Source organism: Zonotrichia albicollis, chromosome 1 (assembly GCF_047830755.1).
Source record: "Zonotrichia albicollis isolate bZonAlb1 chromosome 1, bZonAlb1.hap1, whole genome shotgun sequence".
NCBI lineage: Eukaryota > Metazoa > Chordata > Aves > Passeriformes > Passerellidae > Zonotrichia > Zonotrichia albicollis.
The window spans coordinates 124261052-124286705 of NC_133819.1; the positions used below are offsets into that span (position 1 = coordinate 124261052).

The 25654-nt window shown below is 36.5% G+C and overlaps 1 long non-coding RNA gene across 1 annotated transcript in view; it reads right to left on the minus strand.

The window, feature by feature from the left end:
* The window catches only part of LOC113459530 (uncharacterized), a 54350-nt gene that overhangs the window by 14991 nt on the left and 13705 nt on the right, over positions 1 to 25654 (minus strand). The window lies entirely within an intron of this gene.

A 25654-nucleotide genomic window follows, 5' to 3' on the forward strand; every position in this document is an offset into this window, starting at 1 on the left:
GAGTGCCTTTATTTTCATGAGCAAATCAGCCATATCACCAGTTATGAAATTATTAACTTAAAGGAAAGGTGACATATGCACCCAAGAGAAACAATCAGAGGGTGGTAGCTTTCCCTTCATCCAGAATTAATCCTGTGAAATAACAGGCCAGTCAGCAGAAATCTTTTCAAAAGAGCAATAACATTTTTATAGATAAATTAATATATTTTCTTTTTGAAGAAAAAAACAGATTAATGAGAAAATAGTAGATACTATTAAATACATATTGGTAACCTTTATATAGGGTTTGGCTTTTTTTTTTTTAATTACTGAAGTACTGTGTGCCCAGCAGCAGTTTCAGAAAAATTACTTTATAATTTTTTTTTAACATCTGTGAGGACAATTTTAAATTGGTTAAACTAGTCAGCCACCAGCCATTTTTTTCCTTAACTATTTGCATCAAGAAGTATGCTTGTCCTCTGCTCTTCTGTCATCAAACTAGTAACACCAGGCATCTCTAAAAAGCTAAAAATAAAGTATGGCATCTAGTTTCAGCTGCTAAAGGAAGCAAGGTTTGAGGAAAGGATCATACAGTGGAGAGTATGATCATAAAGTCTAGGTTTGATTCCTTTTTCCCCCTTCATTTTCATTCAAAAGGAAAGGCCAGCTGTTGAGCTATTTTGAACAAGGGTCTTCCTTATTCTTTTTCTTCCTCCCTAAGAACATGAAAGAGCTAATATTGGCTTTCCAAGTGAAACTGTAACACTCCAACTTGAAGACACAGGCGTATTAAATCTCTCTGCTATTTATTACCCTGCAAAACACTAAACAAGGCTATGATCAAACAAAACTGTGGTAATCCAGTCTTCTGGGAGATTTAATTGGCATACTACACTCTTTATTTTTTCTACACAATGTCCTGAATTACAGATGTTCAAGAGTTGGGCCTTAAGCAGCAGATAGAGCTTCTTATCATTACATAGAAATGCAGGGAAATTGTATTTGAAACTATCCTTGAAGTAACAGAAGATATGTCTGTAATGAGATTTCCAAAATTACTGTAGGGAATTCTCTATAGTGGAAGTGCTTTCTTCTTGGGTCATTACATTGCCATAAGTCTTAATTTTCCAGGCATTTTATTCCTTCTCCCTCTGTGTCATGTTTTTTATCAGGGTTCAAACCTGGAAATGTCATTGTCTTTTCAAAACTGCTGCTTAAAACTGAACCATAAATTCAAGGAGATGAACAGAGATGATGCATCAATAGTAGGACTGGCCTTTCTCTGTTAGAAAAACAAAACAAACCAACCAAAACAAACAAAAACATGAAGAAAAGTTGCCAGACAGCTTTTCTGTATTTTTCAAAGTAAATCAAAGACTTAAGGAGAAATAAAACTTCTTTATTTACAGAATATGGAGAGAAATCTAATAATGGAAAGAAAATAATCAATTGAAACATACAATGGGAGAAGACATTTTGAGTCTTCTATTCAAATTACAGACAACACATCATATAATGCCTTTTATAGTTATTAACTCAATCTGAAAACTGTTTAGGATTTTTTTTTTTTTTACTGCAATATGTTTAGGAGGACACCAGAGTCTTACTGCTTGGTAGAGCAGTGACTTAGGAATGTCCTTCCAGTTTCCTGAAAAATGTAGTAACTGAAAACTTGTTTCCAGTTCCTCAGCTGGGACTAATCAACATATTTCATCTGAACTAGTTTCTCTTTCATCCTAGTATTACTAATGGTTTATTGATAGGCATATTTATTTTGGGAAATCATCCGAGGGAAACAACTCAAGAAGGATTGGTAGGAGGATTATTAGTTGGTGACCATGAGATCAGCACTGTTTTGGGCACAAAGAAAGGCAAAAATTTACAAAGTGAGAGGTCAGAGCCAGCAATAGGGAACTATTCATAATAGTACACCTTGGTAATGGCTACAGTTCCTCTTGCCATCATTCAACGATTCAATGAAACTAAAAGTATACTAAAGAAAAAAAAGCAGAAGAAAAACAGTTGGGATGACCTGCTTTTCCTGAGAATGTCAGAAAGGAAGAAGAGAGCGATAAACCAGAAGTAAATATTGTTCCTAGTAATAGTAGTGTGAAATTGGTCCTGAATGTCTTGAAGTTGGTGGAAAAAAAAAAAAAGCTTTGTATTGCTTGTTCACAGGAAATCTTGAATAGTCTTCTAGCTGAAGCAGTGGGGTGAAAGCCAATCTGCTTTGAAGACACTTCAGGCACTTTACATCTCCTAGCAAACTCCATCCCAGCTTGACTTTAAAACATTACATTCTTTGTTTTCATACGTTCTTCCTATTATGTATATAGCCTCTGCTTATGCATGTTCTGAGAGGGTTATGCACATATAAATCTCTCTTTTTGTAAGGTCTCTTCTCTTTATCCATGACATATCTTACTGTCAAAAGTTAATCACTTTTGACTTGGAAAAGCTGCAAACCTCAAGTTCTTAAGTTCAGATTGGCTATATTCAAGGTTTTTTCAAAAAAATTTACTTTACAACTTAATTCTCATATCAAAATAGATCTTTCTGAAATCCCAAACCTTACTGACTGTCCTAGTTTTGTATATTTTCCCTTTAATTTAAATTGAATCTACTTTTTAATTAACTCCATGTCAATTACTTAAAGTTACTTTCACCAAAAGTACTTCTGGGGGATAGTTGATTAAGAAACATGTCAGCTAAACACATCTAGGAATACAGAGTTCCTTTGGCTATTAGTTGCATTTGTTCTCCAGCATATACCTTGAGAATTAAAATTTCTCAGTGTCATAACTGCTGAGAATAGTGTTTCTCTCCATTAATTTTACAGATAACTCTATCAATAGATGCAGTCCTATCTGATTACTTGTGTGCAGAGGAGAGTTCTGTCATTAATTATCCCAAGTACATTTCTCTAGCCTTCCAAAAAGTGACCTTGGCACTTTAAATACGTGTCTATTCTTTCTTGGCTTTTCTTTATATTTTATCACATGCTGTGTTTTTCTTCCATTTTTCCCTTTTTTTCAGTATTTCTGGATAAGCCAGATGTGTATTTCACACCTCTTTTCTTCTCTGGAGAACTTACTAATCCTTTTGTCCCCAAATGTTTCTGTTTCCTGTTCAGTGTCACTAGTTCAGGATTCTCTAATTTACTGTACAGGTTTCTGTTAATTTAAGCTTCTTCAAAAACCATTAAATGGTTTTTTCTTCAAAAACCATAAAAAAAACCTGCAAAATTTGCTAAAAAAAAAAATTAATTCAGCCTATGGTAGTAATTCAATTGTCATGGTACCTCAGTGTCTCGCTAACATGCAGAAAATTTTTAGATTGGAAGGTTGAAGTATCCAAGCTTTGCAGATGCAGATAACCAAGTCAGACTGACTAAATGTTTATCCAAGGTCAAACTGCAAGCACTTATAGAAGGATAAAAATATTTATTGCAGTTTTCATGCATCTCCTGTCCCTTGCCTTAATCAGAATACTTACCCACCCTCCACCTGCCTGCAAGACAGAGTATAGAAATATTGTGGGACTGACTATTCAAAGAGCAATAGGGAAAGACTCTCAATATGCAATGGCCTGTCAAACTTTGTGACAGTTCACCCTTCACTTTTTCCTGGTAGTTATTGTCACAGCCATCTGTATGCTGATTTGTTTAAAACATAGTTTGTAGAATATGCAACCAAGCATCTGATCCTTAATGTACACATCTAAATTCCTTGAGGTCTTTGAACATTAGAGAAAAGCAACCATTTGTGACTTTTTAATTGGTGTCAGTTGGCTGTATCATTGTTACTACATGACATATGTTACAAGGACTTTTCCTGCTGAAGGTAGGTGCACAGAATGTCACTTTACATTTTTTGTAAGTAGCCAGTATCTCATCAGCTTTGCATAGCACATCATTAGCAACATCACACAATGTGACAGTATATTGTGCCCAAATATAAAATGCTGATTCCTTAGCTGAAAATATATTATTTTTAGGTTGGAAAGCAGTTTCCATATCATAATGCAGAATCCTGAACCAAAATAATCCTGCGGTTTGTCACAAAATTGCAAGCTGACAGATTCCACACAGGAATCTTTTACATTTATTCACATCACCAACACATTGCAAACAGTTCTCTCTCATTTGTTTTGACCTAAGGTCCTCTTAATCCTGCATGAGTGCCAGCAGGCTATTTCCAAGAAACTAATATAGAGACAGATTTTTGATTTAAAGATTTTCTTATATACCAAATATCCATGCCTCTTTCTAGTTAGTTGAAGAACATAAAAAGTTATGTTGGTTCTTATTTATATTTTAAAATTTTATAAATTTTTAAAAGAGGTACAACTACAATTCATATTATTTTTACTTTGCTATGTCCTCAGTCAATGAGGCTATGTGCTCTCCCACTCTATTAATGTGAGAATGAGAATAGGTTCTTTGATTTTAAGACCAGGTGAGTCTGTTTATCCTCAGGGAAGACATGATGTGGAATTCTGGATTCACTGAAAGCACTAGCAGTAACTTTTGCAGAGCTGGGATCTCTCCCATTGTTCTTATGTAGAATTCTACCTTAAATATGCAGGAGATTCCTGACAACATCTCAGGCTTTAAATTTAAGTATCATTTTTTACACCACAGCTCATTTTCTGGTACTGGATAATTTTGAACCAAGACACATGCTTGCAGCCATAGGTAAAGCCTTTCTGAAGTACAATAAATATTCACACAAAAAAACTCTACTAACTCACTGAATAGACTGAAAATCTTATTATAAATAAAATGAGAACTGCTATCATTTGTATATAACATAAGGGAGCATGCAGACATACAGGCTTAAAACTCCTAGCCATAAAAACCTTTTAAACAAAAATCAAAGTAAATAATACTTAAGCATATCTATAAATTTACAGGATTATAATTACAGATTCTACATTTTAAAGAAAATAGCATCAAGGCAACATACCTCTCTCTCTGTATTTAAAAATGCAGGTGAGACCTATATTAAACAAAAACTTCGGAACAGGGAAATATTGGGGGATATATGAACTGATTTTCTGTAAGAATGAAAAATATATTTTTTTTTAATCACCAGAAGTTGATATCCACATAGGATTTGTAGGAGCAGGATTGATCCTCATGATATCTCACAGCTGTAACGAAGATTCTATTAAGGTGGTTTTGTGAAACTGACCTTACACTGACCAGAATATCAAAGATCTGATAACATTTCTGAATGGTCTGTTAGTTAATCCAAATTTCAGTAAACCAAATTCAGAGCAGAAATGTGACAATTTGTGGCCAAGCACCAGTTTCCGATTTGGAGACATCAAAAATGCTAGGAGTTTTCCTAAAGAGCAACATCCTTTATTGTTTCTGACTGTAAAAATGCTAATATGAAACACAAAGAAAGATGTCTCAAAGGGACAAGTGATGACTTTCAAAATGACCTTGCAAACAGCACTGCAAGACCCTCTGCCCCATAGGAAAGTTGAAAAATAAAGGACAGTATTTCTATGAATCTCTTTTTCTGAGGCCAAAATTCATTCTCAAAGTGCAGTCAGAAAACCTGGCAAAGTTCAGTACATTTATGGAGAAGCCAAAGCAGCAAAACACTAGGCTCATAATGCTTAAAATTGTGCTGAAATTGAATGCACAGGAAGTCTTCTTCAAGATACAATCTGGGAGAAAGTTTTGCACACTCAAAAATAATAAATAAATAGTAAAAAGTACTTTTCTGATGCTTCAAGGGAGCTTCAAAAAATATATATAAAGGAGTCATCCTGCCCTACAAATAAAGAACAAAAAAATAATTTAAAAATCCGAACCAACCAAACAAAACAAAACAAAAGATCACAAAATCAAAAGCAAAACCAAACAAACAAAAAAATCAAAAACCAACAAACCAACAAAAAGCCCCCCACCAAGGAAAAGTCCTGTCCTGGAATACTTGATTTCCTTTTGATATTTGTATGTTTCCTCAGACTTGGTTTCTTGTCGAGTTTCTCTCTGCCCAGTCTGCCATGGTGAGGTGGTTATCCCAGGACAGTCCCCTGTAGATGTTATAACTGCCTAAGTTATAACTTAGAAGTGAGTTATAAACTACTGGGAAAGTAGCAAGCTTGCCCTGTGACCCTGAGGTCTGGTGGGTTTGGGCCCCCATCTGCCTGAACAAAGCATGTAATGAGGGGTCTGACACATGCTGAAAATCTCTTTAAAAGTTGAATTCAAGATCACACTTTTCAGCAAAATATATCTCTCAAGATGACATCTTTGCTTTCCTTGCCACATCTATAGGAGGGCCATTCTCTCTCCTCTCACATCTTTATCCACAGCCTCTCATGTTCTGCCCACTTGTTGTAGGTGCAGGTCTGCTCTTCCTTAGCCTGTCAGAAACCATAATAAGGCCAGACAATGAAGCAAGATAGATCACAACCTATACACCACATTGGGCTGTTGGCTTGTGCAGCACCCATGAAGAACATGTAGGATTAAATGAGCACTACTTGCCCAGGGACACTGACAGAGCAGAAAATCAAAATGAGTCACAGGGCATTAATATTTTGCCTGGGTTACTGGAAACACTTGCAGAGGTTGCAAGTGTGGTATGTGAATCAAAGGCTCTTCTATGTTGGAGAAGACCGCTAAGATCACTGTTAACCTAAAACTGCCAAGTCCACCAGTAAACCACGTTCCAAAGTGCCACATCTACAAGTATATTAAATACCTTAGTCACCTAGAGATGGTGACTAACCCCTTCACTGGGCAGCTTGTTCCAATGTTTGACAACTCTTCTGGTGCACAAATTTTTCCTTATATCCTATCTAAACATCCCCTGGCACAACTTAAGGTCTCTTCCTCTCATGCTATCACTCTTTGTGTGGTAGATTAGACTGACAACCACCTCACTACAAGCCAGAAGGCACATCACTGCAGCAGGAGTCTGTGAGGAATGAGAATCCTAAAGTGAGACAATGAATAAAGACAATGAATAAGATCCAACCCAAGGGATGTTCCCTGCCTGTGCCTCTTCCATCATTACCACTGCACCCTGAGAACAACTGACCTGTCAGTCTCACCTCTGTGCCTGGGAAGATCATAGGACAGATCTTCCTAGAAGTTGTGCTAAGGCACAGGGAGGACAGGGAGGTGATTTGGGACAGCCAGCAAGGCTTCACCTAGGGCAAGTCCTGCCTGACCAAGTTAGTGGCCATCTAGGAAAGGGCAACTATATCAGGGGGCAAGTGATACAGATTCCATTTATCTGGACTTCTATAAACTCTGACGCAGTTCCCCATCACAATACCCCTGGCATCAATGCAGGCTGTTGGATGAAAAGAGTGAGAGAAGCTCTGCCAAAAAGGACTTGGGTATGCTGGTGGATGAGAGGCTGGGCATGACCCAGCCGTGTGCACTCACTGCTCAGAAAGCCACATGAATCCTGACTGCACCAAAAGCAGTGTGGCCAGCAGGGTGAGGGAGGGGATTCTGTCCTCAAGAAGCTTAGCTCTGGTGCAACTCCACCTGCAGTGCTGCATCCAGCTCTGGGATATGCTGTGTAGGAAGGACATGGACTTGGAGAGAGTCCAAAGGAGGGACACCAAGTTAATTAGAGAGATAAAGAACCTTTCCTATGAGGAAAGGTTATGAGAATTGGGATTGTTCAGCCTGGAAACAAGACTTTGAAATGACCTAATTGAAGCCTTCCATGATCTGAAGGGAGCCTACAAAGAAAGATGGAGAGGACTTTTTATAAGAAGACTTTATATAGTGACATGACAAAGAGTAATAGTTTCAAATGGATGCTAGGTTTAGGTCAGATGTTTGAAAGAAGTTCTTTAATGTGAGGATGATGAAGCACTGGAACAGGATATCCATAGAAGTTCTAACTGGCCCGCCTCTGGAAGTACTTAAGGCCAGGCTGGATGGGGCTCTAGGCAACCAGATCAAGTGAAGGATGTCCCGGCCCAAAGCAAGGGGGTTAGAACTAGATGATTTTTAAGGCCACTTCCAATCCAAACCATTCCATGATTCTATGATCTTAGTGGTCTTTTCCAACCTAAATGATTCTATGCTTCCTTGTTCTCCAGCTCTTTCCTTGAAGTGGCAATGTCTGCAGGGAGATAGAGCCCCAGTGGCTGTGCACTGTTCTTCTGAGAAGGAATGGTAATGTCAGGGTGTGCAGTCACCAAATGTGGTTCAAGCAACGGGAATACTTTATTTCACCAGAGCTCCACACTGCTATCACAAAGGCTTCAGAGGCAGTTTTCTTCTCTGCTTCTGACTTGTTTAGCTTTACAATTTGAAAGAGTTGTAAGGCTAATCATTTTTTTTCTAATTACATCTCTCTTTTTTTCCTAATTCTATCTCTCTTAATTCCAGCTGAGGTCACACTGTCATTCCCAATCACTGTGGTAGCTGCAGACTGACTAAACAGACGACAGATGTTAAGATAAGTCAGTAAGAATGGAAAGAATTCACTAGAAAAGTTGAGTTTGTTTTCTGATGTGCTGGGACTCAGCATTAATTATGTTTTTTTTTCTTTTGGTGGTCCCACGAGGAAAATTGAAAAAGTCTAGAGATATTATAAAGAACAAGTTTGCAATGGTTATCCACCATTTAAAAGGTCTGAGAGAGCTGTTTGATTTTTTCTTTTGTAAAATTATTTTTGTCTTTGATGGATCATTTTCACTTTTTCTGACCTTGATTCACTTTTCTGAGTCCCTATTCCAAATAACCTTGGTGCAGCAAAGCAAACAGCTTTAAATGCCATCACAGAACACCTGAAAATTAAAAAACCAGTTAAGACACTAGGTCCAGGCCACAACATGTAAGTACACAGTGCTTCCATTTCACATGACTGTTACACCTCTACCTCTGAAGAGTCAGGCCTCACCCAAGGCTTTACTGCTGAGCTCTGCCCCAGCTTGTCTGGAGCACATCAGTGACAGAACTTGGATGTCATCTGACAGAACCACTGTCCTCTGAATCCCCTTCATGGATACAGACTGAAGTGGGAAATCCCTCTACCAGAGTAATTTCTTTTTGTCTTCCATCTTGATGTCATTATGGATTTCAGCTCCATTTCACACTGGGCCTACATTTAGTAAAGAAAATTCCAGTTCTTGCTAGAACTTGGTTAAACTTACTGTCCTAAAGCTGTAGAGTGTGTGCTTCTGCTATCTGTCTGGAAGCTCTATGATACTGTTGACCTGCTTAATGCTGTTAAATAGTTTGTCCTAGTCTGTTTATAGTTTTCTTGCCAATCTGGGATCAGAAGTTTGACCTTTTGCCCCACATCATATGTCTAAGCCTTTACTTGTCAATCATACCAGATTTTCTGGTTTTGACTTGTTTCAGCAAGGTTATAATGGTGTGCTAAGGCCATAAACCCACTTACACTCCTGTGGAAGTCCAGCACATATGGTCCTACTGAGTCCTCTGATGATTCCAGCATGATTTTCTGTTTGTCCTTCACAAGCTCAAGGAGCTCTTTCACCCTTCTGCAAACAGAAGCATGTAAGGCATAAACCCCGTGGTCTCTTTTGAGACCCCTCGACATGCAAGCAGAGATTTCTACAGTTATTTATCTTCTTATCTATACTTTTGGCTAAGTCTTATCATGACTTTGGCTGTCCAAGTAGGCCCTCAGAAACTGCTCCCAATTCTCTTGTCTTCACACTACTGGTAATGATACAGGAAGATCTAAAAACTTCAGCCCCAAAATCACTTTCAGAGTACCTTGAGGGTTCTTCAAATACACTTGAGTTTGTTCTGTACATTGTTGAATTCTATTCTCTAACCCAGGTCAAAGGACCGTCCCAACAGATGACTATGTAATTCAGATTGTACTCAAAAGTTAAAAAATATTTTATTTTTAAACACAGAAGAAATTATTCAATAAAACAGCACCTAATATTATCTATGACCAAAAACAGATTAAATGCTGAAGAGCCTACAAGTTAGTAAATAGACCTACTCAATCTTTACTTGATAATTTGTTTTGCCTTTAACATTGGAAAGAACCAGATGAGGCATTTTGATACACTGTGATATATAATTATTAAACTTTACTCATGAGAAGTTTCTTTACAGCACCTTTTGTAGTATTTCTTGTAGCAGTAATCTCTTGATTTTTTAATATTAATTTTATTTCTTTTTTATTTATTTAATTTGACCTCAAATTAGGAATAAGCCTAGTTCATAGCCTTTAAAGACTATTTTTAGGTTGAAAATTAATTGAAAGTTAATAAAGTAATGGAAAAATATTAAGGCAGAAGAATTGTCTCAAAAAGACCACATAACCTTGGATATTGGAGTTACTTCTTTTTTGTTGACTTTGGTCATCTTCCACACTTTCAGTGGAAGTATTTCAAAACATACAGTACACATTGTACTAATATCTTGGAGAAAATAAGTATTGGAAAGATCCCATAAAATAAGAATATTTCTGTCATATATCATAGGTACTTTTCACACTTCTGTACAAAGGTAACATCCTACTCATTTTGTCTTGAATGAACTTGAGGGCCCCAATTCTATATAACAGGTATATTTAACTTTTTTATGTGTTTTTTTCCCTATAAAATGCATTTTTTTATATTAAACATTTAATTCACTGTTTTGTAGAGGTGCATATGAATATTCTGCCTCTACTTTTAATCTTCTAATTACGTAACTTAATTTCACTTCTGAATGTCTTATCGTGCTATAATTGAAAGGTATTTTTAACCTGAAGAAAAAAGGGAGATCTTATTCAGTGTGAAATCAGATTAACATGGTAACATTTGGATTAATGAATTTTTGGTTAATTTTAGAAGACTTACTTGCAAAGTAATTTACCATTTCTGTGTTTGTTGATATTGCTTTTTAATGTAACAACTGTGACATGCATTTCCACAAAAGATGGATTAATGTCATTTTTGTAAAAATTACTTTAACTAGACAGGTGTTTCCTGTATATGTTTGACACAAAATTAAACATTGCTCCAGATGTTCTCTTTGTAGCAAAGCCAGTTAATTTTATTAGAGCATTTAATCACAGATCAACAGTATAATAGAAATGCAGTCTATGTGAAGTAGATATTTACCAGAACTTCCTAATGTGGAAGAATCTACAGAGGAGTGAGGTACATGGTTTTGTAGGTGCATCCCATAAATGCACTGATGTGGCATGCTGCTTTTTCTGAATTCAGACCTGAAGCTATCTCATTTTCTTACCTAAAAGAATTTTGATACAAAATGAGTATTTTTGACTGGAGGATATTGATAGCTTTTACTTTTTCTGATATATCATCTCCCTATCCTCAGGTTCAGTTTCAAAACAATGTATTATGAATTATAAGAGACTCCATATCTTTGGTTGTGGGGAGTCCTGCACTGTTTTAATGCTTGGTACCCTTTTGTTGATCTAGAGCTGCATACATGCACAGGTAATTGCCCTGCTTGTAATGCATGAACTAAGATCTTTTATGCAAGACTTAAATATCATTACATGCCTAGCTATTCTTCTGTTAAGATTAGCTATAGATTTCCCATTAATTATTACATCAGATTTATTCATCATTAATAAATTAGATCTCTGTGTTCTGTCAGGGAGTTCTTGGGACTCATGAAATAGGTGAAGAAAAAGCTTTAATGTAGCTCTGGTGATTCCAGGGTAAATGTAGAAATATTCATCTTTTTTTACTTTGAAATAGTAGTTTATGTATATGGACTAATAGCAACTTAAACCCCTGTGATGATTGATGTTTTTTGTTGGCCCGTCACCTCATTGTATAGAAGTTTGTTTTAATGAGTTTCTCTAATGAATATTTTATACTGATACTTGGATGAATGGCATATGGTAAATGCAAGGTAAATTACAGCTCTTTAAATAAATATTTTTCATAAATTATTTATTTTGTGATGCCTGTATTGGTTAGATGTCATGTCAGATGAAGACTGGAAATTATTTACTCTAATACTTATTTGAGAGTTGAAAAAGTAAAAGACTTTTAATTATTAACAAGGTTCCAATATACTCATGTAATTTATGGGAAACTACCATAAATTGTGTAAGATTACAATTTTGTGGGGAAAGTTTTATTTGTATCATGCAAAATAGAATAATCTCTTGAGTCTTTACAAGAATTTTTATTTATTCATACAAAAAACATTGTGCTATTCTTGCTAAAACTTATTTTGATGAATTCTGGCTTCTGAAAGATTATGAGTTCTTGTCAATTGTCATTATTTCCATTATTTGTCCCTGGTTATTTTTAATGGTGCCAGAAATAAAAGTTAAAAATCAGCAAGAAAATTCATAGTGGATTCCAATATCTTTGTTTTATATTGGAATCCACAACTTTTACAAATGAAGCTGCAGAACATAGATATTTCTATGTACAGTAATGACCCAGTTCTAGATCCCCACTGAATTATTCCCACTTTTTTTATTCCCAATGAAATTAAAGAAAGCTGAAGGAATTTCAGCATCTTTAAGAACTGCACCATTTTTTCATTCAGATATGCCAATGCCTGCCATATAAAAATAAACCACAAAAGTGCAAGACACCTGCTGGAACACTTAACATGGAACTGCAATAGTGTCTAGATGCTGTAATCTTTAAATGTGCCATGTTAGAGATGCACATAAATTATTTGTGTTTGCCTGAAGATAGTTGGATTTTAACTTTAGACATAACCTACTATGCATACTCCAACTTACTAGGAGCTAATTTCATGACTAATATATTCCATATGCTTTTTAGAATAAACAAATCAAAAACTGTAACTAAATCACATCTGTTTTCAAGAGATTTTTATATGTCTGTAATCTAAATTCCTAATTCATGGCATAATTCTGATGTGGAACATTTTCTCACATGTATACATCAGGTGTCTGCTTTGCACGCTGTTCAGAATGGTGGCTAAATGCATGAACTAGTCTTTAGGAAATAAAATATTTTCAAAGTACTAAAAATCACTGTCTTTTTCAGAAGCCTTTGGTGAATATTCTATGAAAAAGATACATAGTGGATATTGATTATACAAACTAAGTGAAAGTGTTAAAGATTCAATGATCATAAGTCTTTTCCAGCCTGTGCAGTTCTATGATTCTGTGTCATGTGGTAGGTCTCTTATTGAGAGGAATGGCATGTGTTAAGTCTTATTCTAATGACCAGTTCAAAACTGAACTGGTTTATTATGCCTTGCAATTTTCTTCAAGGAAAACTACTGTTGATTTCTTAGGCAGACTTCTGTTGCAACTTATGTTTTGAGTTGACTCAAGTAAATTCCTCAATAACTATATTTAATGTAGTGGAACACTTCTGTTACATTTGGATTCCTCACATCAGAACCATATTAGACTATATATGGAAAATAAGGAATATATATGGAAAATAAGAGAAAAAACCCCTCATTTTAGGCATATTTTAAAAGTATTTGTCTTAATTTTCTTCTAGTGTTTTGCGTATGGTCCCATGTATTTTAACAGGACTGATAAAACAAAAGGATGATATTTTTGTTGTCTACTTCTGACCTAAGCTCCAATTCAGAAAATGACAAATATTCAGTGCACTATAATCAGAATTCCTAGCTAAGCAGAAATAAGAGGTGTGGCATTAAGTGTATGTTATTCAATAATGTCTTCTTTTGTATGTACACCAGCTGTGCAAAATAATGGTTGCAGACAGTAGGCCATTCTTTCAGTCCCATACTAAAACGCTTCTCTGAAACAGCAATTCTCCTTTTCAACAAATCAACACTAATCAGTGGTCAAGACAAACAAAAAACTCTCATAGTGTTTTTGGAACTTATTTCCTCAACTTTAAAAAACCAAAACAATAATGCATAATGTATTCCCTCAAAATGAACTTTTGCTCATATTTTAAATAAAATGAAGTTTAAAGACCATCTCTAAAAGACATAGATGGATGCTGCAATGATATTGATGGGAATATTTTTATGTGAATAGCTTTAGAAACTATTCAAAGAACTAGTACACTCCATACCTTAAGCCTGTCAACAAACTGAGGCAGCAGTTCATATGGAAGTCAGATATAAGCTGTGTTTCCTGCTTTGATTTGTTTTATTTTGGTTTTTTCACAACTATTCTCTCTTTTCTGAAAATTCTGACCTCTGTCTACTCCTAATCCCTTTCAAAAATTACACCTACTTTCTGAAAATTCTGCTTTAAATATTGACTGTAGCTTTCTGTTATTACAAGCTGATTCTTACAACCTGATTTCCTACTCTGTCTTTAGAAACTTCAGTTGTGTTAGTAGCCTTATCTTTTTGTAAATATTATTCTATTTAAGGTTTTGATTTGTCTTCTCCTGGATTCTACTAAGTAAAGAATCCCCTTCCAATAAGAACAAAAATCTCACGCATGAATGTGCATGTATAAGCTAGTGACGAGTATGTGTTACAGGTTCCCCTCTGTGCTGGATCCACAGGAAATATATGTCTGTTACAGCCACAGCTACAGGGAATTGGTTTGTTTTCTCAAGCTGTAGTAGCTCATGCTGTTAGCTCTGGAGGTGCCTGGTGTAAACTACAGTGAGTTATCCAAGATGGTATCTCTTACACAAATGCACAGATGCCCACACAAACATGTTCATTGCTCTTGTATAGTTCTACAGCACAGACTGGAAGTTGCAGTAGACTTTGGGTGAAAAAAAGGAAAAATTGTTCAATCTGTTATTCTCCTGGATGGAAGCTGTTCCCTCACCACAGTCTCTGGAGTGTGTTTCCTCCCTGCCCACATCACCATGATGTCTGACCAGGAACAGTTTAACATCCCAATATTTCTTACCAACGAGCTCTACAGAGAGTTTGCCATTGAGAGAAGGCTTTGCATTAAAGCTGGTAGCTCAGCTGGAAACTATGTTGTCTCCAGAGCCAAGTGTGCTGCTGCTAAAACATCCTTCTATGCTGGTAAGCACTTGTAGTTTGCCGCCAGGGGCTCCTTAGACTGTCAGAGCCAGACTGTCAGTTGTGTGGGGAAACATGTCTCACCAGAGCCAGAAGACATTGCAGAGAGAGTGCAGACATTGTTAAGAGGTATGATGGGACAACAGAAAGCATGGAGGGTTGAAAGTCTTCAGAGTCAGTGAAAAGACTTGGAACAGAAGGGACAAAGAGCTTAAGAGGGAATTTGAAGCCAGTGTGTATCTACCCCAATGTTATCTATGATTAATTACCCTCTTATGCCCTGGGTCCTGGAAGGGGTCACAGAATGTGGCTGAAGGTCTTGCAGCACACCACATCCTACACTGAATTATTACTCATATGACTACAGGAAATAGTTTTTACTGCTGATGAACTTGAGACAAAGATTCGGCATCATGGTGAAAACTGTTTGTTACTGTCAACTTAGTGCATGTGCTTCTGCCCACTGGGGCAACACTGTGCCCTTTGCAGAGTCTCCTCTGCGTAGCCTCTCCGCAGAGCTTGTAGCTAGCAGAACAGCGAAGGCAAATTGCCAAGGAGATGCCCTTGAGTGACTGATGCATGCACTTGCCACATTGTTTAGGTTATTAGATGAGCATGCATACATGCATATTTTGTTTTGCAATGAATCTAGCTAGCTATATCAAAAGCTGGTATTTTGAGTTGAAACTGAACAGACTAAGACTTGAATCAGTCAGAAAACACTCTGATGTATTTTCACCTTTTGTAAGAATAGTGGTCTGTGCTATGAAATGCTCTAACACTTTCACCTGTTTTCTATAGTCAGGATCTGCTCTATTTTGTTCACTCATACCATCTGCAAAGACAGGGTTAGCTCATATTTAAAAGGCATGATATGCTTGTAGGTATGTCATTTGTCTAGAAGTTGCAGACAAAATAATATCATTTTTATATTCACAGTTGCTATAGGTGTCTGTGTATGACAATCTGTAAAAAAATTGAAGTCCAGATTTCAAAGGTAAGCATAGCAGACTTCAGGGGAAAAAACTCAAGTCTGCTTAGCAATACAAAAAAGATTGATCAATAGAATTAGAAAACATGTCTAAACATCACTTACATGAGATTATGCAGTTTCTGTTCCAGTCAAACAAATAGCTTTCGTATTTATGGAGTTAGTATTGGGACAAAAAACAAGGTTTAAATCAACATGTAAAACATGTAGAGGGAAAGTTTTTATGTTGTTTCTCTTTGGCATTTTCATAAAACCCGTGCAAGCACTGCTACTCTCGAAGGCACAACATTCATTTTTTTCCTTTTTTTTTCTCCCCCTCTGGTGGAATTTAATAAAAGACCACCCAAAAGAGTTTTTCTGCTGTCTGTAGTACAGAAAAATTTGTATTACATATTGACAAGTGTCTTATTACTCACTGAAAATGCTGCTTCCTCTGGGTGTATTTATAAGATTAATATTTACCCATCTAGTACAATATCTCCTCCATTTTTAAGGGAACTTTGTGCTATCATAGCAGAAAGATATTTCAACATTAGATAATTGCACTCACTACTCTTAAATTATGCACTTTACTTTTAAAGAATACAGAGACTGTTTTTAAAAATGCATTTGAGTTCAGCAGCAACCTTTTGACGCCCCCGGACAGTATTTTAAGAACTCATTTGTTTGAGGGGTTTTTAATCTGGAGACACTGAAAAGTTACACCTGCTGTGATGTCGTCAATCACGCCAGGAGGAAAAATAGTGGCATGATTTGTTATCTGTTATTTCCCTTGCTGTGGTGACTGTCTCCCAGTGCCAGGTCTGTCCTTAAGACTATCACTTATAGGGCCCAGTGTCTGTCAAAACCACAGCCAACTTTAAGGGCTGCCTTTGTTGGAGCAGACAAATGAGTATGACCTTTAACAATAAAATAGGCACCTACTGAGAGAGATGAAACAGCAACTGAAATTAAGAACACCATACGGCCATTTCAAACACTCAGGAAAAGTTAGAAGTTGAACTATAACTTAATTATAAGAGTAAATGTGGCTAGATGTTGTCAATAATGAAACAGATATGGTCAGAAATATTGATTAGCAATGAGAACGAAAACTTATTTCATCCAGGAATCATCCTGCATTTCATTAATTATGAATGGGATTGATGGGGTTCACAAAAGAATGCGGAAGAGTTTAAATTATAACATTTAAAGGTTTATTGTCTTTTCTTTTAAGTAGGTAGCCTAAGTGTACAAATCATTTTTGAATATTCTAGGCAAGCAAGGAAAAAAAGATAAGAACACGCTAAAACTTTGATTTACACTAATAGGTACTTCAAAAGATCTTCAGTAAAGAGCTCTGCCTGGTTAGTGATTAGATGTAAGGTGGTCATTGATATTTTGTAGGGTTTCAAAGCACAGTCTGAGAATTCCAGGCAATGCATTGTAAAGACCACAGCACAGTTTGTGGTTTGAAAGACTCTTGTAACCCAACCTGGCAAGTGGTCAGTGGAGACTATATTTTACAGAGCAACAAAAATCAATCTTATTGAGCACTTTTCAGGTAATATAATATTCTGGCTGTGACAATAATGAAATTAGCCTATGGATTTTGCTTAAATATTGAAATGCTTTTGAATATTTAATGAAATACAGCAACCTGTAGACAAGCAGATTTTTTGCTGCTTTTAAAAAAAATACTATTTAGTTTACTAAAAATAATTGAATATTATCAAGCTAATAATAATTTGTTGTTGTTCCTTTTGCTTGCCTCTTTGTTCATATTCAGATCAAGCAAAGTGCTGAATGCCTTCAGCTCCTCCTGAGGTCAATAGGAGTCGAGGACACTCAATAGAACAGAGGTGTCTATTACCTTCAAGTCATGTAAAGCATTAATGTATTCATCAGAATCCTTAAATTACCACTAAAGCTTATATTTTTTAATTTTGAAAGAGCAATATTTTTTCAGTACTTTTATTTTTTTCCTGTTTTTATTCTTATCTTACTTATTGTTTGCTTTCAATTCTTTTAGAAATTGTTTACTTGAACTGGGGGTTTTGTGTTTGTTTGGGTTTGGGGTTTTTTTCCTAGAAAGTATGTTTTATCTCATTTTTTCATGAAAAATAAAATCACTGTTCTTCTTAAAAAAAAAATCTCCAGAGATCTGAGTTTCAGTGTGAGAATCAGTTCAAGGTGAAATCTGCTTGGTTTTCTCAGTGCAGCCCCCAGTACAGAGATGCACATCAGAAAAAGTAACACAGAATTTTCTGTAATCAAAAGCTTTTGCCAATCTTAAAGGCCCAACTTTTTAATACACCTGGAGTCTCAATTGTAATCATACTCTAGAGTGGTTATCCTTTCAGCTTAGGGTTAAAAAGCTTTGACAGAGCACCACAGGGAAGCTTGGATTGCCCTTACCTACATTGTACCTAGCCTTGGGATAGATAAATACAGTCTCATTCTCTAATGCTACTGACTGCCTCCAGGAACACTAAATTTTAAGAGAGGAAAACATGAATCCTGTATTTCAAGAGAGGTGGAACTAAGCCATTGTTCACTCCCCTTAAAAAGGATATTCAGTGGCCAGTTCAGATTGCCCTAGGGACACCTAAAGCTGCATTAAGTACTTGTGAAAGTGAAAATCCACTGGGAACCCAATTCCAGTGTTTAAACCTCAGCATGAGAAGTGGAGTTCCTAGCAGGGTTCACTTTTATATGTCTCTATAACCAGGTTCAAAACTTACTGTACATGCAGTAAGGATCTGCTATTCCAGCCAACCTACAGAAACACTATGAAGATACAGCCCCTTAGAAAATCACTAACATGAAGAGAAAAAAGCAAACATCTATTTAACTACATCATGACAAAGGCAGGAGAAACAGCAGCTATTCAAGAACTGACAGATCCCTTTCACAAAGTTATGTACCTTATGCTTGGCTGAGAATATTTTTAACACTGCTTTATGTTTTAATTGATGAAAGATAAAAAACCCAGGCTTATTCTTGAGCTGTGTAATAAATACAACTGATGAGAGAAAAAATCTGTTCCATTTCATAAGAACTGGAGGATTTCCAACATTTGCTTTTATTTCACCTTGGATACTCCAGAGGGGCTATGGTTATGAAACACTGTACATTCAGAATGACCAGTGGCTGAAAATTATCACCTTAGCTAAAAAAAATAAACAATACTTCTTATTCATGGGTTACAGGCACTGATGTGGGTATTTTTGGATTTAAAACTGGCAGCTGTTAACATTTCAATTGGTATTTTGTGAATTACAATAAATGTTGGTGCTGAAGTTCCTGCTTTGTGAAAATATATCTCCTAGATATAGATCCATTTGCCTCATTGCTATACTGTGAAACTCATAAGGAAAATTGCTATTACTGACATAGGAAAGCAGACCTGAACATTGCCAGACATCATTTTAATATTTGAAACTATCTCTTACCAGCTCCTACTTCAGCTCAATATAGAACCTATATTTAAACATTCTTCCTTCTGTATTTTTTGGCAGTTTCTTTAAAAAAATTGCATTGAAACAGCAATTTTCTTGCTGGTAATGCATAGACATTATTAATTTGCAGACCTGTATTCCTTTGCCCATACTTAGTCTTTTGTTCTAACTCTGGTGCTTCTCAAGCATAAACTGGCTATAAAAACGTATTTGATAATTCCATCAGACATGTCTCCTGTTGCTTTCTCTCTCTTGGTGAATCTGAGCAAGGTCACCACCTTGCCTGCCACTCATGCCCATAATCCAGCCACCTTCACCAATTCCATTTGCTTTAGATTTTTTTCCCACTATGTTTTTAGATTAACCTCTAAAACATTAATTTTTAGCTCCCCAAGACCCCTCCAAAACCAAAACCAAAATCACTCAAACACACACAGACACCCAGCATCAACAGTGAAAAACAACATAGAAACCTTCTCCAAGCCTTATTTTGCTGTTTTTCTCAAACCCCAACAACATAGTCTTGTCTCACTTGTAAGCAAAGATGCTGGATGACATCTTAACAATATCGATCCCCCTTTCTATATTTCAATTAAATATTAGCTGTTATTGGTCTCAAAATTTTTTCTCTGAACTACCCTTTTCCTACCTGACCTCTGTTGCATAATGAGAGATTTACTTCTATGTACCATTTGCCCATGGTACTTACTGCCTATTTGTTACATTTTCTGCTATCTTCTCTTCCATCTATTCCCACTACCTGGGAGATTCTTCCCCTAGCCATGAGTAAATGCCTCTAAAGCGCCCTTGAAAGTTGTCTTTCAAAATCTCCAGCAATACAAACGGACACATTGACAACAGGCTGCAAGTATCCTAAGGTTATAGTCTGCTGAAAAATTCTGATCCCCACCCCTCCTTTTGTTATCCTTATCTGTTATGTTTTTTTATAAAACCCTTGAGTGAAGGGGAGGGCATTGTTTTTTTGTATGTTTATACAGTATATGCAGTACTAAGCAAAATAGTGTCCTGGTCTATGGTCTCGGCTGCCAGGGACTCTGGTAATGCAAATAATATATATATAAGTGGAGCACATGCTCCTTGGGCACAGACCACATGTGAGGTAAATAGGATTACATCCTGCAGGTTAAAACTAGCCTACTATGGTAATACAAAAATGTATACCAGCCACATGACCCAAGGGGATCTTCTTGACTGCCTCTTGATAACACAGGCTGCAGAGCGGTTGTCTGACCAAAGGAGAACTAAGCCTCTCTTGAATTTCACACCTTAAAACATCAATGCTACTGAGGCAGGAGAAATTTCCCGTTAAATGATTCACAGACTTAATCCCTTTGATATTCGATTGGCTGACCACAACTTAGCACAGCATGCTGCTGGAATACATCTTTAGCTCTGACTCACAGAAAGATCTCATTCCCACTGGAATTCTGATGCAGAGACTGGGATTAAAACCAGATCTCACAGGGATGGGAGGAAGGTACAAGACTGCGACTGGCAAGATCTGGTTTATTAACTCCCATCTCTCCCATATTTTAGAAATTTTTATCTTAGTCTTTGAAAAGTTATTTAATTCCTTAAAGTTTTAATTCTTCCTCTCTGAGCTCTCTCAATGAGCCTTTACTGTTTGTCAAGCTGTGAGCTATTTAAAAAGTAAGAGCTACAGAACTCTTAATATTTTTCTGTGAAAATATCAAAATGTATATATTGAGGATATAAGCAGAGCTGCGAAAAAGGAGTTTAATTATTTTAAACACAAAAAACAATTTAAGGAGTTAAGAAATGTTTCTTAGAAAAAAGAAAAAGAAAAAGAAAAAGAAAAAGAAAAAGAAAAAGAAAAAGAAAAAGAAAAAGAAAAAGAAAAAAATAAAGTAAAACTAAACTAAAATAAAAATAAAAATAAATTAAAAATAAAAGTAAAAATAATAATAATAATAAAAATAAAAATTAAAAACTAAAACTAAAACTAAAACTAAAACTAAAACTAAAACTAAAACTAAAAATAAAAATAAAAATAAAAATAAAAATAAAAATAAAATAAAAATAAAAATAAAAATAAAAAATAAAAGAAAAGAAAAGAAAAATAAAAATCAATAAAACTAAAATATAAATTAAAAGAAAATAGACCTAAAAAATAAAGACAGAAAGAAAAATACCAAGAAAAAAGAAGAATAAAACACAAAAGACCGAATATAGCATTTACAGTGTACCTGTGAGCACTTTCAACATTGTCCATAGTGAGAAAGTTTGCCTGATGTATTGCAAAGGAACATGGAATGATTTCTACAAAGACAAATTCTACAAAAATCTTTAGAGGAAATACTCCAAATTTTCTCTTTTTCTAATACTTTCACTATTCCTGCTTCAGCTTCCAACAAAATCAAGTTGATTTTACTGGCCACTATTAAGTTGCTACAGAAATATAGATTATGGACAAATCCAGATACTTAACAGTCACCTCTGAAAACATGGCTGAACTCCCACACTTTCCTATGACCACAAACCAACCAACCTGTCAACAGAATAAGCCAAAGAAATCCACCAGTAAATAAGAACAAGGAACACTATCATGTTTCACACTGTCTACACGGTTAAATCCTTGTCAGAGCCCTTTCCTGACACTGACATTGTCAAACACAAAGTCCCAGATGTGGTGCACTCAGCCCAGACCCTGGTGCTCCCAGGCACAAGGTGTGCAGTGCAGACAAGGTGGGGAGGGAGCTTCTTCTAACTGCACTGCAACTGCCGAGATCTGTTCCCATCCTTGGGAAGCGTGAGTTTACAGGGCTTCCAGCAAGCTGAGACTGATGCCTGCTGCAACCAGGAGGGAGGGGAAGAGTCCTTGTACAACTGGGCTCTGGTCTCACAAAGTAAGTAGCAATTAACTGCACAGCCTTCCAGACAAGGCAGAAACCCAAATACAAGTGCATGCCTTGGGAAGCAAGCAGCAGGCAATTCATATGAGTGGGAGTGTTACCTGCCTTGTCCCAGAGCACTCACCTGGGAGCTCATGCTGTGGGCTGCTCCTTCTCCATGGAGACTCATGTCCCATGACACTGCAAGGGAAGAGGTGCTTGTCTTGGCACCACTTATTACTACCTGTTAAATGATAATTCGGCTGGCTTTTTGAATGGTTCAGGGCTTTTTTCCTCCTCCTGTCCACTTCCTCAGTGTGTTTCACTGGCACCAAGTACTCAGCTAAGGGGCACTGGTGCCTCCCACTAGATGGGTAGTCACTTGGTGTCTGACTAGGGGTAGCAAGGTCCAAATGTGAGCAAGAGTTGATATGAGTCAGCACTTGCTGCTTCTCAGATACATGATACCTCACAGCCAAAACTGAGGTACATGAGTGAGCCAGGCCAATTCATTTTCCAGGCTTGAAGGCAAAGTCTGTTTTCCAAGTAATGCATTCAAAGTTCATATAGCTACTGTTACCATAATGGAACAGTTTAAAAACACTGACTGAGTAAATATTTGTGCCTGTATAATTAATCATTTTATCTACAATGTGACAGATTCACAATGGGCTTTCTTTAATACCATTTCTGTCAGAGATACCACAAATTTTGCCATCACTGTGGAATATTCCTGCAATCCTGTCACATTGTATCTTATAGCCTGTATTATTTTTAACATTAATATTGGGACAGTTGACTAGTTTTTGTCATTCTTCATCTAAAGACACCAAAGATAATTATTAAAATATATCTCTGTGTGAAGATAACAATCTTATACTCCACAACCCAGTGATAGGCTATATAAACTGGATGGAAATTCTTCCCATAAATATTACACTGTTCCCCTTTTCTGTATAGATAAAGGTATTTTTCAAACCATATTGGTTTTAGATGGTTAAAGAAAGACAAAGAGACAATATCACGCAGGCAGAGGCACTGGAAATGGAAATCTGTCTCTGTTTTACACTCATTTGAGTTGATATCAGCAGCTTTGATCATTGCATTCTAAGGATAGCATACACACATTTTACATTTCTGCTGGGGGAAGTGCCACTGAACCATGCTTTTTGTGTTACTGCTGAGCAGAGAAACACCCAAAGGAGACAAGCACCTGAATCTGTCTCTCCTTTGCAGGTACTATCTGAGCTTCTTTTGCTATTTTACCTCTCTAAAGGTAAATGTACAAAAAAAACCCTGCTACATTTAATAATAAACCAAGCATGTTCACAGAATCACAGAATCTGTAATTGGGAAAGTTAGAAGAGATCACAGTGGGTCATCTGGTCCAACCTCCCTGCTCAAGCAGGATCATCCTAGAGCACATGGCACAGGATTGTGTCCAGATGGTTCTTGAATATCTCCAGGGAGGGGGACTCCACAACCTCTCTGGACAACCTGTTCCAGTGCACAGTCACTTGCACAGTAAAAGTTCTCTGTCACATTCAGGTGGAATTTCCTGTACATCACTTTCTGCTGATTGCCTCTTGTCATATTGCTTGGCACCACTGAAAAACTCCTGATACCACCCAGTTTGTAATACTCCATTCAGGTATTTATAGTCATCAGTGAGGTCTCTCTCAGCTTAATTTCCTCACCATGGCCTTGTAATGGAGGTGCTCCAGTCCCACAGTGATCTTTGTCATCCTCTGAACTCTCTCCAGGAGCCTCATGTCTCTCTTGCATTGAGGAGCCCAGAACATTTCCTCCCTGGCCTTCTGACTGCTTCAGCCTTATTAAGCAAACTCTTCCTACCTCAATTCATGTATGTAAGCCACATATCATAATTTTGAATGTCTGAAGACATAAACACTGACCACTCTCATGCTATTAATTGTGTCTTTGGTCAGAATAGAGCAAAAACACTAAATCAGTCAAACAAATTATATTAGCTGGTTGAAAGGAAAGGAAATCAAAATACAGTAATAAAGAATAAAATAAGGGCAAGGACAAACAAAAAGTTTTAGAAATGCTGAAAGTTTTAGATGTCCTGAAGTGTCTGAAAAGGATGTCACTTATGGTGATATAGACTAAGACCAAAAAATCCCAGAGGACAGATGTGAATGCTCTGATAGACATTGTAATGAAAAAAAGCTCAAAAGCATGTACAGAGAAATTAAGTAATAAGCTGGTGAAAGGAAGAAGCCATAGAAAGGGCATCATTTCAGTTCTATTGCTACTGCCTAGCTGATACAGGAAAAGTGAAAACAAAAAAAAAAAAAAAAAACAACCTGAAAAAACAAGAATATTTAAGACTGAATAGCGGCTATCTGTGAATGAGTGAGGGGCATCAAACAGTAGCACAACTGTAGTCTGTGTGTGTCGTGTACAGACTAGACACCAAATGTACAATTTAGAATGCATCAGCTGACAAAGTCTGTTCCTGCTTTCTTTTCCCTACATTTTCAAGCAGCTCAGTCTGAACTGTGTGATTAAAGTTTGATTAAAAATATATACTGATATATATAAAAAGTATATACCAGTAGTCCGGTAGTTGTTGGTCACAAATATACGATTTGTCTGTAACAATACATCTACAGCAACTAGAAGTATAAGTTGAATTCTTGCAAAGATGCGCTTACTTATAATTCTGGACTTTCCAAGAAAAATGTTTTTATGAAGAGTCATTAGTGTACTCCACTGTTTTCAGAAGCCAAGGTTTTCCCCCAGCCTGTGGAAGATACTTCTCACAGCTAAGCTGTGAAGATTCAGGGCAGGACAGCCAGTGGCAATTCCTCGCCCGTGGGATACACTAAAGCAGCATTACCAATGGTGAATGATGTGCTCTATCTATAGGTCTTGAAAGGAGAATATAGTATCTCCTTTCACTGAGCAAGGAAAGAAAAGATGTAGGTATAATGTATTTAAACTATGAATTCTGTGTCCCTGTTCCAAATATGGACTTGCACAGCTATATCAGATAAATCAAAAAATCTGCATTTCATTCATATGATAAGACTTGGAAAATGTGTTACTAGTCACCTAAAACGACAAGTTTATGTACAATATCTTGAAAAACTGTTTGACAACAGAAGGTCGGATGTGACAGATATTTGACATCCTAAAACCTCAAACTAGTAAAACTTTGAGGTCAAGCAAAGGTAAAATCAGAATAACCCACTTCAGATTTTTATCGCGTATGATAGAACCACAAATAAACTTTAAGTTCCCCCAGCTTCTAACATGTCTGAACTTGACTGAAAGCTAAAGAGAAAGCTTATCTATTGATTTTCACATGTAAGCTAAATGCTAAAATAACCTTGACTCATTAAAGATGTCAGCGTTGTAGATGATTTGGATATCTTTGCCATTTGAAAGTAACATATGGATAATTTACTCAAGTTGAGTTATT